This window comes from Oratosquilla oratoria, chromosome 42, assembly GCF_046742065.1.
Source record: "Oratosquilla oratoria isolate Oo_2021 chromosome 42, ASM4674206v1, whole genome shotgun sequence".
Lineage (NCBI taxonomy): Eukaryota > Metazoa > Arthropoda > Malacostraca > Stomatopoda > Squillidae > Oratosquilla > Oratosquilla oratoria.
Window position 1 is genome coordinate 8136870 of NC_134818.1, and position 17500 is coordinate 8154369.

The 17500-nt window shown below is 46.9% G+C and overlaps 1 protein-coding gene across 12 annotated transcripts in view; it reads right to left on the minus strand.

Annotated features, from left to right (window-relative positions):
• LOC143021335 (uncharacterized) overlaps window positions 1-17500 on the minus strand; it is a 568810-nt gene that overhangs the window by 364605 nt on the left and 186705 nt on the right. The window contains exon 1 of one of the 12 annotated variants that reach the window (XM_076178751.1): window positions 12282-12321. The exons of the other annotated variants lie outside the window; for them this stretch is intronic. The gene's annotated coding sequence lies outside the window, so the exon portion shown is untranslated. Of the gene's footprint in view, window positions 1-12281; window positions 12322-17500 lie in introns of those variants that run through there. 12 annotated transcript variants of the gene reach the window in all.

Here is a 17500-nt window from a genome sequence, read left to right on the forward strand (position 1 = left end):
GTAAATGACCACTTGCCCGCTCTGGTCTCAAGACACAAGGGTGAGCTCACACACATCTTAAAAGTTGGAAAAAAAAAAAAAAACAGAAACAAACATTATATTCGTAAGCGCCTCAACAAGCAAGTAAACAAAGAAACATGTCGGCGGGGGAGTACATAAATCCTTGCATTCTTAAGCAAACAATTAAAGCCACAGTGACAAAGAGAGAGAGAGAGTGAGAGAGAGAGAGAAATAGAGAGAGAGAAGGGGAGGGGTTTCTACAAGACGCGTTGGCACACAAAGAGCAGCAATTACGACGCGACAAAGAGGAAGAGGAGGAAGAGGAGGAGGAGGAGGAGGAGGAGGAGGAGGAGGAGGAGGAGGAGGAGGAGGAGGAGGAGGAGGAGGAGGAAGACCAAGAGCGACGAGGCGAGAGCCCTGTCGCCCTGGCAAGCACGACTTGCATCCCACAGCTGACCCCAACCGCAGACATGCTTGCGGCTCACGCACAAATCTCAGGCCTTTAAAAGTAATTACCGTCTTGTGTCGGATTCCGTCGTACAGGAGGCACACACTCTTTCAACCGATTTATTTCCCAGGTAATAAAAACCATTACCGTAGCACGCATTACCGTCACCTCCCCCCCCCCAAAAAAAAAAAAAAAAAATGTTAGCATCTGGGTTTCGATGGGCGAATTACAGTATATTGTTGTGGGAAGGTGTGTGTGTGGGGGGGGGGGTGTTCCTGCTCCTTGGAAAGTTAATTTCGCCTGAAACCGAAGGTATTACGCGAATGGCGCCAACCGAAAGCGGCACCCATCTTAATGTGTCATAGTAGAGATAGAATCTGAAGCCCCATAAGCCAATCAAATTTTGAAGCAATATAAATGCTTTGAGCTCTCATCCAGAAAGGTAATTATTATCGATCACGAGACCAACACGTGGTCCAGGACCATGCTGAATCCCTTTCCCTGTTAAATACACACACACACACACACGCACACACACACACACGCAAACACACGCATGCATACACTGCCTACTTTTCTTTCAAGATACCGGAGGGCATGATAAAATCTACACAACTGATCTAAATCTACCCTGAAAAAGCCTAATTTATCCCTATGAGATAAGCTAGAGGCAAGGATCCCTTGTTTTGGGCCAGTCCCACTTGAAAGCCATCGTGCTGTGAATAATGACGGCGCCATGGCGCTGGGGGGGACCAAATTCAATAGATCCTGGAAACGACAGAGAGCAACTGCTCTCAGAGAGGACAAAAGAATGGCCCGGCTTCTTTACGATAATTCCTCCAAATTCGTCTGACAACAAATGGTCCACAAGCTGAACTAAAGCCAAGGGAAAAACGCTGACCATCCATACACATTCGCTCGTAGCTGGGTCCCGCGTTGTGTTGTAAAGGGTTGAAAGATTCTCAGGGCGACACAGAGAAAACGGATGGCAGGTCATCAGAGAAAACGGATGGCAGGTCATAGCCTGGCTAAGAGATGGATGATTGGAGGAGTGGCATGGCAGGAGAGTGGTTAAATGGTAAGGCGGATGACGTACGGAATAGTTCTGTCACGCCTTGGATGATATGGATGAAAACGAGGCGACAATCAAGTTGTGGTTTATTGCAATCTTGCAAAGGGAGAGAGGAAACCACAACGTGGCTTAATTGAATTGTTTTCATTTTTTCTTTTTTAATCCACGACAAAACTTCCCCAAGTGAAAGTTTTTTTTTTCTTAACAATTACCACATAAATTACTGAGACAGTGAGACACCTTTCAAAAGAGCAAGAAATAAAGTTGAAGAAAAATAACAAATTAAATAACCAAATGGACGGGTGGGAGGTTTGTGAATACATCCCTTGGCTAAATAAATTAATAAATATTTAAATAAGCAAATAAATAATTAAAATAATCATGCAGCAACCACTAAAACAAATACAGTGAGCCGTGCCGCGTGGCGGCTCAAAGATATGCTATCAAGAGATTAATGCCCCATTCAGAGGTGCCTACATCTTGGAAACTCACGCAACGAGAAAGATAGACCCGGTAAGCCCTATGGATACATATGAGCTTAAGGCAGATCATCAGTCGGATAAACGTTTACACTTAAAAGTCAGCAAACGTTTCATTCAGGCCCTGATTTTATCACGACACGGCAGCGGCACCAGATATTGTCCCCAGGGGTGGGGCAGGGGGGTGGGGGTTGACGTAGATTGTAGATATGGGCCGGACGAAGTCCAGGAAATAATCATTTAAATTTATTTTCTATCTTATTCAATCTACTTACCTATTTCTATTCATTCAATTTATATATTAATTTATTTTGCAACATCCCATTTGACATTAAACTTTCAGGAAAATTGGGTAACGAACTCCACGAGGTGATCAAATACATTCTTATGGTCACAACTTAAAAAAAAAAAAAAAAAAAAAAAAAAAAAATATATATATATATATATATATATATATATGTATGAATACACGAGCAACGGGCTGCGCCCGACTACGCGAGATCTCGGCCCTTCGGGAAAGCTCACTCCTCTCGCAGGCGCCTTCGACCAATCAGTCGTCTCCGTTACCGTCATGTCGCTACTCTCTCAGCCAATCAGGGACCGGAGTAGACGTGTACCCTTGAGGGATTTCCAGTCCGATTTAGATCGATATCAACAGGGATTTTTGTTAGTATATATGATAACTGCTTTCAGCCAAGACCAAAATTACTTTTAGTTCTACTTTTCATTTACACTATCTACCACAATGGTGATAGATGCACAGTTTCATCTACCACAATGGTGATAGATGCACAGTTTCATCTACCACAATGGTAATTAATGCACAGTTTTGGATGTCATTAACGCTCCAAACGGTAAATTCAGCACTAGAAACACGGAAACAGTCAGGAGGTCATTGACGTGTTTCCGTTTGGCATGAAGACCTCTGACCTTAATTGACCTTGAAGGGTCAATGAAGGTCACAGAGATATAAGAACATAAGAATGAAGGGGACTGGAAGAGACCATAAGGCCTACACTAGGCAGTTCCATGAGATGTTAAATGGTATCAACATGGTGCCATATAGTCCCATGACTTCTACCATGGGAGAACTTCAATGCTTCAACCTCACTAAAACAACCGAAACCCGACTTTTTTTTTTTTTTTTTTTTTTTTTTTTGGAGGCATTGTGACGAGCTGAAGATGGAAAAAGAAGACACGGATCTAGTTCCGAGTTTATTCCCGACCGCTTTCGCCCTAAGCCTCTTCAGAGGAGTATGTTTTATTGTGAAAGACACATTTTTCCCCCCACGCAAAGTGTCAGGTATTACATCCACACCTACACCCATTACCAACAACGCCAGAGTCTTCCAACTCGAGAAGAAAGTGGTCTGTGAGCGCGCGTTTGTGTGTGTTTCGTTCACCCGTAAGCTACGTACAGAGAATGGAAGATTAATGAAGAGAAAATGGGAGAAAACAATGGAAGAAAGAGATACGAGATGGGGGGGGAGGGTTGGTGGAAGGGAGAGGTTAGAGACAGACTGGTGAACCGAAGAAGAGAAAGAGAGAAAAAAAGGAGAGTAGGGGGAGAACTTTTCCCAGTGATGGAAAAGGAAAACGGTGAGAAAAGAGGGAAGGGAAAACGGATGGAGTGAAGGATGGAATGTGGGAGGAAAAAAATATATATATATAAAAAAGGCGCCGAAAAAAGGGAAGGCATAACGAAAGAAAAATTCCCGAAAGGTGAAATGAAAGAGAAAACAAAAGACTTTTGGAAAAAAGGGGGAGTGAACAAAACAATGGGCAAAAGTAAAACGACGAAAAATTGAAAAGGAAGAGATAGAGACGGGCGGATATATATATATATATATATATATATATATATATATATATATATATATATATATATATAGAGAGAGAGAGAGAGAGAGAGAGAGAGAGAGCGAGAGAGAGAGAGCGAGCGAGAGAGAGAGGGGGGGAGATGTAACACGCACACACACACAAAGAGAGAGAGAGAGAGAGAGAGAGAGAGAGAGAGAGAGAGAGAGAGAGAGAGAGAGAGAACAAATGTATGGGTTAGGAAGTGGCATGCTAGAACGATATGTACCACCCATATGTCTTGAGGGAGAGAGAGAGAGAGGAAGAAGCAGCAAAGAAATGGACGAGAAAAAGATAAAATAAAATAAACAAAGAGATGTAGTGCGAGGGTAATGTAAGAAACGAGCGCAAACGAGAGAGTACAGCCGCGTGCAAATGAGGAGAGAAATATGAAAATAGAAGAAGACTCCGAAGAAGCTCCATTACATGAGACAAGAGAGGATGCAGAAGGATGGTGGGCAATGTGGATGAGCCTGAGGATGATGGAGACGACGACCACGACGAGGAGGAGGAGGAAGAGGAGGAGGAGGAGGAATAGGCGTAGGAAGAGGAAAAGGAGGTGTACAAGAAAAGGAAGACATTAAAAGATTTAGAAGGAAAAGTAGAGGAGGAAAAGGAGGAAGAATATAAGGAAGAGGAGGAGAACATGAGGAGGAGGAGGAGGAGGAGGAGAAGGAGGAATAGGCGGAGGAAGAGGAAAAGGAAGTGTACAAGAAAAGTGAGATATTAAAAGATTTAGGAGAAAAAAATAGAGGAGGAAAAGGAGGAAGAATATAAGGAAGAGGAGGAGGAGGAGTAACAGATGAGGAGGAGGAGGAAGAGGAGGAGCTGATGGAGGAGATTTTATTCCTGGCTCAATGTGGATGATTCCATTTAAGTGGAATGGTGGTGGGAGCACAGCCGCGTCCACAGAGGCGGAGGTTAACTGTTAACATTCACCATGTCTTATACAGGGAAGGTGATGGGAGCAGCACCTAAACGACGTTGGCCAAGAGAGAAAGGGGTAGAGGGGAAGGGGTGAGGATTGCATATATGTAAATATCAACTGTTCTGTACTTGCGTGCGTGCGTGAGTGCGTGTGTGTGTGTGCGTGTGTGTGTGTGCGTGTGTGTGTGTGTGTGAGAGAGAGAGAGAGAGATTCATCATGGTCTTGGATCACGTATTGGACTCGTGATCGACAGCTACTGCCCTCCCGGAAGAGAGCTCAGAGCTCATATATGACCGATCTATGGGTGTAATGCTGACCTTAAACGCACACACACACCCAACTCCCGCCCACTTGAGTTGGAGTAACGACTCGCAGCGGAACGATACTGAAATTATTTCAGCCCTGGGCGGGATTCGAACTCGGACCGCCGTAGTGGCGACCGGGAACTCTAACCACTGCGCTGCGTGTGTGTGTGTGTGTGTGTGTGTGTGTGTGTGTGCCTTTACACAGTAACTTACCCACCAGCACCTTAATTACCGTTCAAGTCCTCCTAACAACCCCCCCACCCACCACCACCACCATCCCTCCACTCGCTAAAGCCTGTAATAGCCTCAGCAGTACAAATGCGACCAACTTTGATCTTGCGACAATAGTCTGACGTCACGAGGGTTATTTTGACGTCACTGAGGGAGAGAGAGAGAGAGATGCGGGAAGGGAGAGAGGGGAGGGAGGGAGGGAGGGAGGGAGGTGTGTTAGGTTCGTAGTGGTGGAAATTAATCCCTTGAAAACAATGACACCTTCTCTGGGTGTTGTAATATATGCCTAACGATCACATCAAACAACCTCCCCAACCCACCCTCACAAGCTGTTATTTAGGCTCCCCCCTCCCTCCTCCTCTTTCCTTCCGTCTCCCCCCCTCGCTCACAAGCAGTTCCTCAACCTCCCCGTTTAATTACAGTTTCGTTGTATTTCTTCACACAGTCAACGTCTCTCCATCTCTTCCTCCCTCCCTACCCTCCATCTTCCCCCTCCCCCTACCTCCTCCTTCTCCTCCCCCTCCCCAACCACACTCTCTTGTCCGCGTTTTCTCTTCTCCTTCAGAAGGGTCACCCCACGCCCCGTTTTCTTTGACAAGTTCCAACGCCCTGTGATGTACTTCCTCTTCACCACAATAAAGAAATGACACCTGCGGGGTTTTGGCCATCCGTCCTGATTTTATTCTATTTATTTCGTGATTAATTGATTCTAATCAGGAAATCAACATTTCTTTCACCCCTCCAAACTTGAGGGCCACTTTTCGAGTTCGCTGCGCGCGCGCGTGTGTGTGTAAGTATACACATACATAGAGGGAGAGATAGTAACTACACGTGTGTCGACTCTGCCCTGGGACCTGTTAATAAATAAAAATCATCTCATATCGTTGAACAAATAAGGAGAAACAAACAAATAAATAAATACATAAATAAATAAATAAATAAAAATGGCGAGGGGGTGGAAGGCGTTTTACAAAGTGCATTTGAGCCAAGCTCCCTTTACCCCCCCCCCTCCCCCGCAGCATCTCTACGACTTGGGACGCGACATATGAAAGGAAAAGTAAGCCTGAGAATAACGAGAGAGGACAAGAAGGATGTGGGGGTCGCACCTCAGGAGCGCCGAACGTCACGTTAATGCTGAACTTATCCGTCACGCGCTCGTCTGGGCACGGCCGCCCCGGCGCCTCCCGAGGCTCAAGTGAGGAAGAGGAGGAAGAAGAGGAGGAGGAAGAAGAGGAGGAGGAGGAAGAAGAGGAAGATGAGGAAGACGAGAAGTATCGGGAAGAAGAGGAAGAGGAGGAAGACGAGAAGGATCGGGAGGAAGAGGAAGAGGAGTGGCATAAGAGGTGGAGGAAATTAAGGAGGAGGAAGATGAGGATGACGTGAGGGATAGGGAGGAGGAGGAGGAAGAGGAGTAGGATAAAGAGGTGGAGGAAGTTGAGGAGGAAGATGAGTAGGAGACGAGGAGGGTAACAGGAGGAAGACAAGGAGGAGGAGCATGAGGAAGAGTAAGGAGAAGAATAGTATAAGAGGTGGTGGAAGACGAGGAGGAGGATGACGAGGAGGAAGAGGAGTAGGGTAGGATGAAGACGAGGAACAGGAGGAGGACAAGGAAGAGGAGGAGGAGGACGAGGAAGAACAGTAGAAAGAGGTGGGGGAAGAGGACGAGATGGAGGAAGAAGAAGAAGGACGAGGAGCAGAACAAGGAGGACAAAAAGAATGAGGAGGAGGAGGAGACCGAGAAGGATGATGAGGACGAGGAGGACGAGGTGGAGGAGGAAGAAGATAAGGACGAGAAGGAGAACAAAATGGAGGACAAGAAGAACGAGGAGACCGAAAAGGATGAGGAGGACGAAGAGGATGAGGAGGAAGAGAAAGAAGAGAAGGACGAGGAGGACAACAAGACGAAGGCCAAGAAGAATGAGGAGGAGGAGACCAAGAAGGACGAGGAGGACGAGAAGGAAGAGGAGGAAGAGGAGGAGGAGGAGGAGGAGGAGGAGGGATGCCCGCCGTCGGTTTCCAGTGAAGCGTGAAGCCCTGTCCAGGTTGAGGTTGCAGCGAGGCGACGCCCACCAAGAGAACCACCAGGACACAACTTGTGACGTCACCCCAAACGTTGGGTGGTTCTATTACGCTCCTGAGCGCCCACAGGCCTGGCCGTGGGTCTCGGTCGGTCAGATCCTCCCCTCTGTTGGGTCGTCTAATCATATGGAGTTTGTTACAAGAGGGCAACATGGCGCTATAGAAAGGGGTTGGGGATTGGGGGGGGGGTCTTGCTTGTTGTTAAGACAACTATTGTGAATGGTTTCATGTGTTGAGGACCACTCTCTCTCTCTCTCTCTCTCTCTCTCTCTCTCTCTCTCTCTCTCTCTCTCTCTCTCCTATTTTTTAAGTTAAGAGCCCATTAACTTAATGTACCCATTAAATCAAGCTTGAAGTTGCCACATCTATAAATTGCTCTGTTCTTCTCTCATGTGTTGATAAGTAGCCCTTCCTTCACTCTGATTACAGATGCCAGCATCCACAAGTGCGCTTCCCATTTTCTATATTCCTTGTGCGATCGAAACAAACTCGACATATTCACAAAATAATTAAATAATGACTAAAAACAAATAAATATAGCGCCGAGAGAGAACCATTTAACACATAGGAGTTTTAATCTACTTAACATTTGATAATTTTATTCATTTTCTGTTCTGAATTTTCGAAAGTCTGCAGATTTAAGCGAGCTAAGGGAAAATAAATATCTTTTTTTTTATGAAATACATGGTATAAGTGAAGGGTGTATGACCAAAACTGATGGGAATTGTATGTGTGTTTACACACACACACACACACACACACACACACACACACACACATATATATATATATATAGATATATATATATATATATATATACTATATATATAACATTGCAAGGGGTTTATATATTCATTATATATATATATAGATATATATATATATATATATATATATGTATATATATAAATATATAATGAATATATAGACCCCTTGCAATGTTTACAAGTAGAAACATGCACGCGCATGGTGAGGCAAAACATTTGCCATGACTGGTTGTTGTCACGACGATCATACTTTACTGAACTTCTGCGATTTGCGTTACACTTTTGATACGAAAAGAACGCCACACAGCTGTTGTGCTGTTGGCTGTACAAACCGCAAGGTTAGAAAAAAAAATCCTCGTTGCTTTTTTATGGTATGCCAAAAGGGAGAAAACTCAGATCGAAAAGCGGAGGAGGGAAGCTTGGATACACTCAATCCGAAGACAAAACTGGAATACTTGATTCCATTATGACCAGATATCAAAAGCCAAACTGTACGGAGAGCACTTCACATCAGGTATGTATCGTACAAGTTTGTGTATCTGATTACAGTTTGATAAAGTTAATGATAAAACAAAAATGTCTGCTGTTGGTAACTGCATAATATTGACCTTCCTACACATGACAGGTAACAAAACAAATACGATTCTAAGGATTTGCACGCGTTCATGGACTCATCTACAAGGTATTCGGTTACATCTCTCCATATTAGGCTCGGTAGTTTTGAAATGTCGTTTACACACTCCTCATCACGCAGAGAGAAGGGGTCAGGAAATTTCTCTCCATTACTGAGAGTCCGTTTTGATATAGTATGTTGTTTATCATCTTCAAGTTCTTTGAAGTACGTGGAAGGATACATTTTCACGAACTGTTTTTTTGTTGTTGACCTCGCAGCCTCGCAGAGCTCCTACATCATGCAAGACGGGGTCCATATTTGCGGCGAAGGTCGAGGGGATGGCGGCTCGAACCCTGTCATCGGCGAAGTTGAACGAGGAGCATTGTTCATTAAATTCCTCTTTACAAATCCTCTGTAAGGGGCACCCTCCTAGCCTCCCGATAGGAGGGAGTTTGTGACGTTAAACTATATACATCATGTATGTATATACCTATGCATATCTCTTTTGCAAAAATAATCACAATAACGCGTGACTAAATGATATTGCAGAAACCACAGGGAAAATAAAGTCGGAATACTAAACGTTTTCGTCTATTACGACATCCTCAGAGTACAAGAAAGAAAAATTGAACACAATATTTATACAGAAATAAGAAAACTGGGGAAGGTTACAGCCACATAAAACCTTCGGACAATATATGTGGGTGTGGGTGTGTATGTATATATACATATATATATGTATATATATATATATATATATATATATATATACACGCACGCACTATATTCACTACACATAATAATCGGAGGAAGGGGAATATCACAAGGCAGAGAGAGCGGGCTGGAATGTATATTAATGCGTGGAGGGCGTTAAGAGGATTTCATCAAAAAGCAAGACGCGTCAGCCTCGTATATCAAAGTATATCAGAGAGGGCTAACCTCGTATATCAAAGTATATCATGGAAGGATACGGCCATAATGCCTCAAAGAATGAGGGTAAGGTGGGTCGGGGTTGGAGGGGGGGTAGCCAATGATGAAAAATGGAAAGGAAACTGGTTGAAAATGTGAAGGAAATCTATGAAAGGTAATGATAGACTGTGACCACAACATGGAGTTCATGTGGCACAGATATATATTGAAATAAATTAATAGAGAAATAATTACCTAATTACATAAACGAATCAAATAAAAGGACGCAAACTGATACACTACGTAAGTCCAAACATTGATCGATATATACTGAAATAAGCAGAAATTATAAAATAAATACACAAATAAACCAAACAAGAATAATCAAATTTATAGACTACGCAAGTCCAGACATAGACATCTATGTGTCCTCTTTTATTTTTAATTTTCTTCACGTCTTCTCATCCTCTGACAGGACATTCCAATGTCGAAAGAGCCTCACTGCCCACAACATCATACGACTAAATGCTTTGCTAAGTATAAACTGGTGCAGTTCCGTGTATGAGCAGACAGTCATGACTCACGTAATGTTAATAAAACGGAAAATACCAGGATACAGAAGGTTACCTTTGGCGAGGCAGAGAGAGAGAGAGAGAGAGAGAGAGAGAGAGAGAGAGAGAGAGAGAGAGAGAGATGGGGGGAGTTATAGGAGAGAGTAAAAAAAAGTAGGAAATATCATAAGTGTGGAAATCAGCAAATATATTAAGAACTTATAAGGAGGGCGTGAGGGAGGGGCGGTCTTGGTGTGAGTTAGTGACATCAAAGGGAGGAGAAGGGCCGAGCGGCAGGAGACGGCAAAGTTAAGTATGGAAGGCGGCAGGAGATATCAAAGTAAGTTATGAAAGACCAATGAGATATATCACATGAAGTTTGTATGGCGGACATACATCTCAAAGCGAGATTCAGAGAGAGAGAGAGAGAGAGAGAGAGAGAGAGAGAGAGAGAGAGAGAGAGAGAGAGAGAGAGAGAGAGAGAGAGAGAGAGAGAGAGAGGGAGAGAGAGACAGAGAGATGTTTGCTGTCATAAGATGGCGGATTTTTTATTATTGCCGGCAGTTCCTAAGAGAGGGCGAGGAGGGTAAGGGAGAGGAGAGGGGATGGGGAGGAGGAGAGAAGGGAGGGGGGATGGGGAGGAGGAGAGAAGGGAGAGGAGTGAAGGCCAGGGGATGGGAGGAGTGAAGGCCACGGGCATGGGAGGGGAGTGAAGGCCACAGGATGGGAGGGGAGTGAAGGCCACGGGCATGGGAGGGGAGTGAAGGCCACGGGCATGGGAGGGGAGTGAAGGCCACGGGCATGGGAGGGTAGTGAAGGCTACGGGCATGGGAGGGGAGTGAAGGCCACGGGCATGGGAGGGGAGTGAAGGCCACGGGATGGGAGGGGAGTGAAGGCCACGGGCATGGGAGGGGAGTGAAGGCCACGGGCATGGGAGGGGAGTGAAGGCCACGGGCATGGGAGGGGAGTGAAGGCCACGGGCATGGGAGGGGAGTGAAGGCCACGGGCATGGGAGGGGAGTGAAGGCCACGGGCATGGGAGGGGAGTGGAGGCCACGGGATGGGAGGGGAGTGGAGGCCACGGGCATGGGAGGGGAGTGAAGGGCACGGGCATGGGAGGGGAGTGAAGGCCACGGGCATGGGAGGGGAGTGAAGGCCACGGGCATGGGAGGGGAGTGAAGGCCACGGGCATGGGAGGGGAGTGAAGGCCACGGGCATGGGAGGGGAGTGGAGGCCACGGGATGGGAGGGGAGTGGAGGCCACGGGATGGGAGGGGAGTTAAGGCCACAGGATGAGAGGGGAGTGAAGGCCACTGGACGGGAGGGGAGTGAAGGCCACGGGATGGGAGGGGAGTTAAGGCCACGGGATGGGAGGGGAGTGAGGACCACGGGCATGGGTGGGGAGTGAAGGCCAGAAGATGGGAGGGGAGTAAAGGCCAGGGGATGGGAGGGGAGTGAAGGCCACGGGATGGGAGGGGAGTGAAGGCCACGGGATGGGAGGGGAGTGAAGGCCACGGGCATGGGAGGGGAGTGAAGGCCATGGGCATGGGAGGGGAGTGACGGCCAGAGGATGGGAGGGGAGTGAAGGGCAGAGGATGGGAGGGGAGTGAAGGGCAGAGGATGGGAGGGGAGTGAAGGCCAGAGGATGGGAGGGGAGTGAAGGCCAGAGGATGGGAGAGGAGTGAAGGCCAAGGGCATGGGAGGGGAGTGAAGGCCACGGGATGAGAGGGAGGTGAGGGCCAGGGGCATGGGAGAGGAGTACAGAAATAGGGAGAGGATGTAAGCTGATGAAAATAAAGTCACGGAAAAGGGTGACTATTACGGTACTGCCATGAGAAATGGTTACATTCACCGATCTTTGGGTGGAATGAAGACTATTCAGTTCCGAAAACATGTAACACGATGCGAACTTCAGCAAAACCGAAGTACTGGAAATAAAGGAGAGAATTGATGGGATGGTTTGGGGAACATTGCCAGAGGCCGTGGGGCCGCGGATCTCTATCCAGAAGAGCTCGAAACAACGACTGATTGTTCGCGTAATTACCTTTCGTGTTTGTCCACCACTGGCTCAGGAAACCCCAATTCGTTCTATGGATGCTTACCTGCGAGGGACATAGAAAATACATATAAGCTATTTGTTAATTAATTATCTAGCAGAGCATTACAATGACTACAATATAACATACACCGTCATACACAGTCATATAAAAACATACATTAGTTTTTTTTTATACTGAATAACTTTTCTTGATGTTACTCCTAACATAAAGTCACACACAGATCTTTAGATTAAATGCAAATCACGGGGAAAAAATTCTTGCAAAAACAAAGGCAAACATCAGATTCACATATTGACAAAGACAGGCGCACATAAATTCACACACACAAAAAAAACAGGACGATGGAGTATGTAAGAAGAGAGGGGAAAGCGGAGGAGGAGGAGGAGGAAGAGGAGGAGGAGGAGGAGTAGGAGGAGGAGGAGGAGGAGGAGGAGGAGGAGGAGGAGGATCCCGCAATACAAACAACAAAAACCGCCTAATATTCCTTACGGCGTTCTCAATCATTTTTTTTTTTTCACTTCCCCGTTCAATGGAACGAGTGAACAAAACCAAGATGGGCTCCAGTTATAAGATGTGGCACCAAAGAAGACACTTGAGGATGCACAGGAAGGGAGGGGGAGAGGGGAAGTCACCAAATGGAAATCTGGAAATGAAGATGCGATCTTTTGGAAATTACGAAAAAATGGGGAAGGGGAGGTGGAGGAGGAAGAAGAAAAGGAGGTGGAGGGGAGGAGGAAGAGAAAGGGGACGAGGAAGAGAAGAAGAGGATGAGGAGAGGGAGGAGGACGAGAAAGAGGAAAATGAGGAGGTGGAGGGGAGGAGGAGAAGATGAGGAACGGCGGATGAAGATAAGGAATAGGGGAGGAAGAGGGGGTGGGGAGGAGGACGAGGAGGGGAGGAGGACGAGGAGGGGGGGAGGACGAGGAGGGGGAAGAGGAGGACGAGGAGGAGGAGGAGGAATGAAATGAAGAAGAGGAGGAGGAAAGAGAAGAAAAAGAAGAGGAGGAGGAAAGAGAAGAAAAAGAAGAGGAGGAGGGGGAGCAGAAAAGTAGGAGACGAATTCTACGACGCCAAATGGACGTGCTTTCATCAGAGATTCCAAGTCAAGAGACCAAAGATTATCCATCTTCTTCTTCTTCTTTTTCTGTACACCAAAACAAATATTGATAACGGGCATCATTATCACACAACACACTCAATCATACCTGCTGTACAATACAATGCGTGCTCACGTACATGTATACACACACACACACACACACACACAATACCCGGAGTACCATTAGCCATCATATACATTTCGAAAACTTATGAAGCCTAAAATATGCGATATAAGATTAAAACTTAAGAAAGGTAATTTGATCAATACCTCCGAAAAACACGTCCTCATTGCTTCACAAGTAATTAAGTGATTTATTTACGGACATCACGCAATACTCGTACTTGTACTCCTACTCTCATCAACGTATGCGGTTCTTTGGCAATCAGAGAGAGAGAGAGAGAGAGAGAGAGAGAGAGAGAGAGAGAGAGAGAGAGAGAGAGAGAGAGAGAGAGAGAGAGAGAGAGAGAGAGAGAGAGAGAGAGACACGTGTGTGTGTGTGTGTGTGTGTGTGTGTGTGTGTGTATGTGTGTGTGTGTATGTGTGTGTGTGTGTTTATGTGTGTGTGTGTGTATGTGTGCACGCGCGCGCGTTCGCAGAGCATTTCATTCCAGTTATCTGTTTGCCGGGGGCATTCGAGAACAGAGCAAATGCATGAGAACGCCTGGGTCCGTCTCGAGATGTACTTGATAGCCAAAGCCTCTCCTTGGCTCCAAGACTCCGAAGACTACAACCCAGACGCGTCAGTGAGACCTTCAGCGAGACCCTAAGTCTCCCATAACAACCTTCAAGACCCGAACCCAGTCTAGGGTCATCACGGCTTCTCTGTAACAACTCTACGCGATCTATTGTAAACGATACTTGTACACAAGCATCCATTTCCCTGTCTACAATGCAAGGCACTCCAAATAGATGATTCGTCTATGTAAGAGGAGTCTTAGCAATTCTTCTATGGTCCGAGCTTTTTCCTTGTCCAACAGGGGTTAAGTCTAGTCCTTCTGGGAATACCACAAGGCTTCATGCTTTTCCTCACTGGTGTTGTTGAAAAAAATAGTTTCCAACTCTTGTTCAACTGCATTTATTAACTCAGTTTCCCTCTTTTTTTTACCATTTCCTGTTTCATGTGCTTAATTCGCGAAACGGCGTCACAGTCGATCTCTAACACATCTTCCGCCAGGTTTCATAAAATGGGGGAAACGATATGCGGTGAATCAACGAGCAAGGAGAGACGAGAACTACTCCCATGCACCAAATACTGATGGCCTGGATCGGAGTCCCCTCCCCCCTACCCCACCCTCCCCCATCCCCTCCTGGGTCGCGGCCAAACAACCGCTGCCATGTAATCCCGCCGTCTGTCCTCGAACCGCAAATCCAACGGCAAACATCAAACATTTGCACCGAGGAGGGGCGGGGGAGAGGGGGGTGGGGGGAGTCTCCCCCCCGCGCCCCCCCAGGGCCCTCTTGGGGTCCACATTCCTCGTGCCACACATTAATGAGTCCCATAAACCCTCCTCCGGAGCCTCGGACCGAGACCAGAACCTGGAGAAGGATCGAACCGGTGTTGATCCGGGCAGTGACCAACCCGCTAAACCCGACCTATTTCGACCTCGTTCGACTTGTATCCTCGGCATTAACCCCGGCGGACAAGGCATCACCCGGGCCGTTATGGCGTACGTAATTGACTTACAAGAGGTATTTACGGCGCGGAACGACAATATAAGAAAGCCCTAAACAATGGCGGAGAGCGAGGAGAGGAGCAGGGCCGAGCCGTCGTAAAATGTGAACATCAAGCTCGAAAGATTCCAAACGGCTTCGGGAAAAGCGTTCATCAGCCGTGGGTGTAACAAGGCTGATTGGGCAAAACGTACCCAAGCAATCCTAAAATATACTTTCAAACGACCAAAACATATCGACTGATTACAATGTCTTCCTCATTATGGAGTATGAGGTATGCAGGACACGGCCCAAGACGTTACACAACAATACAATGTCCTCTGAGCTAACCAAAAGGGAGGTTCCAATTGCTCTTCCTACTGCTGATGAAGAAAAGAAGAGGAAAAAGGGAAAAGAAGACGGGGAAGAGACGAGGACTTCTCCCACGCCTTCTACGTCCTCACTCTTCCGGGTTTCACTCACTTGAATAAAGTGTTCATTTATTGAGGATCCTCGTCCCAATCCAAAATTCTTCCTTCAGCTTACAGACACTCGCCCCACCCCCAAATTACCCAGAGTCAAATTCAATGCATCACAAATCGACATACTCCTAACTAACTAAACCAACATTCGAAATATACGATACCACACGACAGCTTTGCGAGATTATCCACAAGTATAGAGGCGCTGGTGAGCTACAGTCCAAAACAAGAAAAGAAATCGACATAAACTTAATTCATGTCTAAAGCCCCCCAACGAAATAAAATCGCACCAAATTCAACTGAATAAATCTCCAGGCGTTAACTTGAATAAATTCTTCGGTGTCTACCACGTTTGCGAACCAGTTCATCACACGTTCACTAACGTTTCTCTCCACACCCACGTCGCGTCCCAGCATTGCCAACTTTCCTACCAACACAAAGATTCCTCCTCACATGGCCATCCATTACCCACATTCTTATTACCCCGACATTTGCAACTTCCGTGCCAGCATCCATTTTGCTCCCAGCAGCCTTGTTGTTCCGAGCCATTTTATCCATTATCATTATCCACTCAATACCATCGGTGTTTGCCACTCTTCCTCCACCCAGCTCTTCTTCGCGGTCGTGTCAACGACGACCGTCCCCCGGCCCCCGGCCTCCGTCTCCTCCTCTTCTATTTGACCAAAACAATTCCTCCATAAATAACATTTACTTCCTTCGTTGCTCCTTTCCTTTACTCCCTCCCCGCCCTTCTTTCACTCCTCCTCCTGCCCTTTGTTCAGCCTTTTTCCGTCCCAGGCAATGCTGCTCTTTGCTGGCCAGGACTGGTAATTACTGCCTTAATCAGCATCTTGATTGCTTCACTCGAAACCTCGCCTCTGGCAGTCACGCCCGCAAATATATATCCGCCCGCCTATATATTACGGGGGGAAATGCCCCCACACGGAAAAATACATAACTAACGTCTCGAAGCTAAATATATTTCCACGATCGCCCGCTCTCTCCACACACACACACACACACACACACACACACACGTGCACATTGAAATGCCAACCTAAACAAGGCCTCTGCATAACAAGCCCAAAGAGTCAAAAACAAGCACAGCCGCCCGTACTAACTCCCCTCCCCTCCCTTCCCCTTCCCCTCCCCCCAACTGCCAAACAAAAGAAGCAAACACATGCGCATAGAGAGGATGAAGATGAACGAGGCAAATGATCTTGTCTGCGGTTGATTCAATGAATGCAAATGGCTACTGTGCATGGAGAGGAGAGAGAGAGAGACAGAGAGAGAGAGAGAGAGAGATAAAGAGAGAGAGAGGGAGAGAAAGAGAGGAGGGGAGGAGAGACAGAGAGAGAAGAGGGGAGGAGAGATAGAGAAAGAGGAGAGGAGGGGAGGGGAGGAGGGGGAGGGGAGGAGGGGGAGGGGAGGAGGGGGAAGAGAGAGAGAGAGAGAGAGAGAGAGAGAGAGAGAGAGAGAGAGATAGGAGGGGAGGAGAGAGAGACGGAGAGAGGAGGGGGAGGAGAGAAGATATATAGAGAGAGGAGGGGGAGGGGAGAGAGATAGAGAGAGGAGGGGGAGGAGGGGAGGAGACAGACAGACAGACAGAGAGAGAGAGAGAGAGAGAGAGAGAGAGAGAGAGAGAGGAGAGAGAGAGAGAGAGAGAGGAGGGGGAGGAGAGAGAGACAGAGAGGAGGGGGAGGAGAGAGAGAGATAGAGAGGAGGGGAGGGGAGAGAGAGAGATAGAGAGGAGGGGAGGGGAGAGAGAGAGAAAGAGAGAGGAGAGAGAGAGAGGAGGAAAAGGAGAGAGATTGGAAGGAGGGACGGCGTCTGGAGGAAGGAGATAAACAGTAACACATAATGACATGGGAAAGGGGGAGCAATGCACTTACTCTGTACTATACATGGCACAGATAGGAGGCCGAGTTTACCAGAGCAGTAATAAGCCCTCGGATAGGACAGTAAAAGA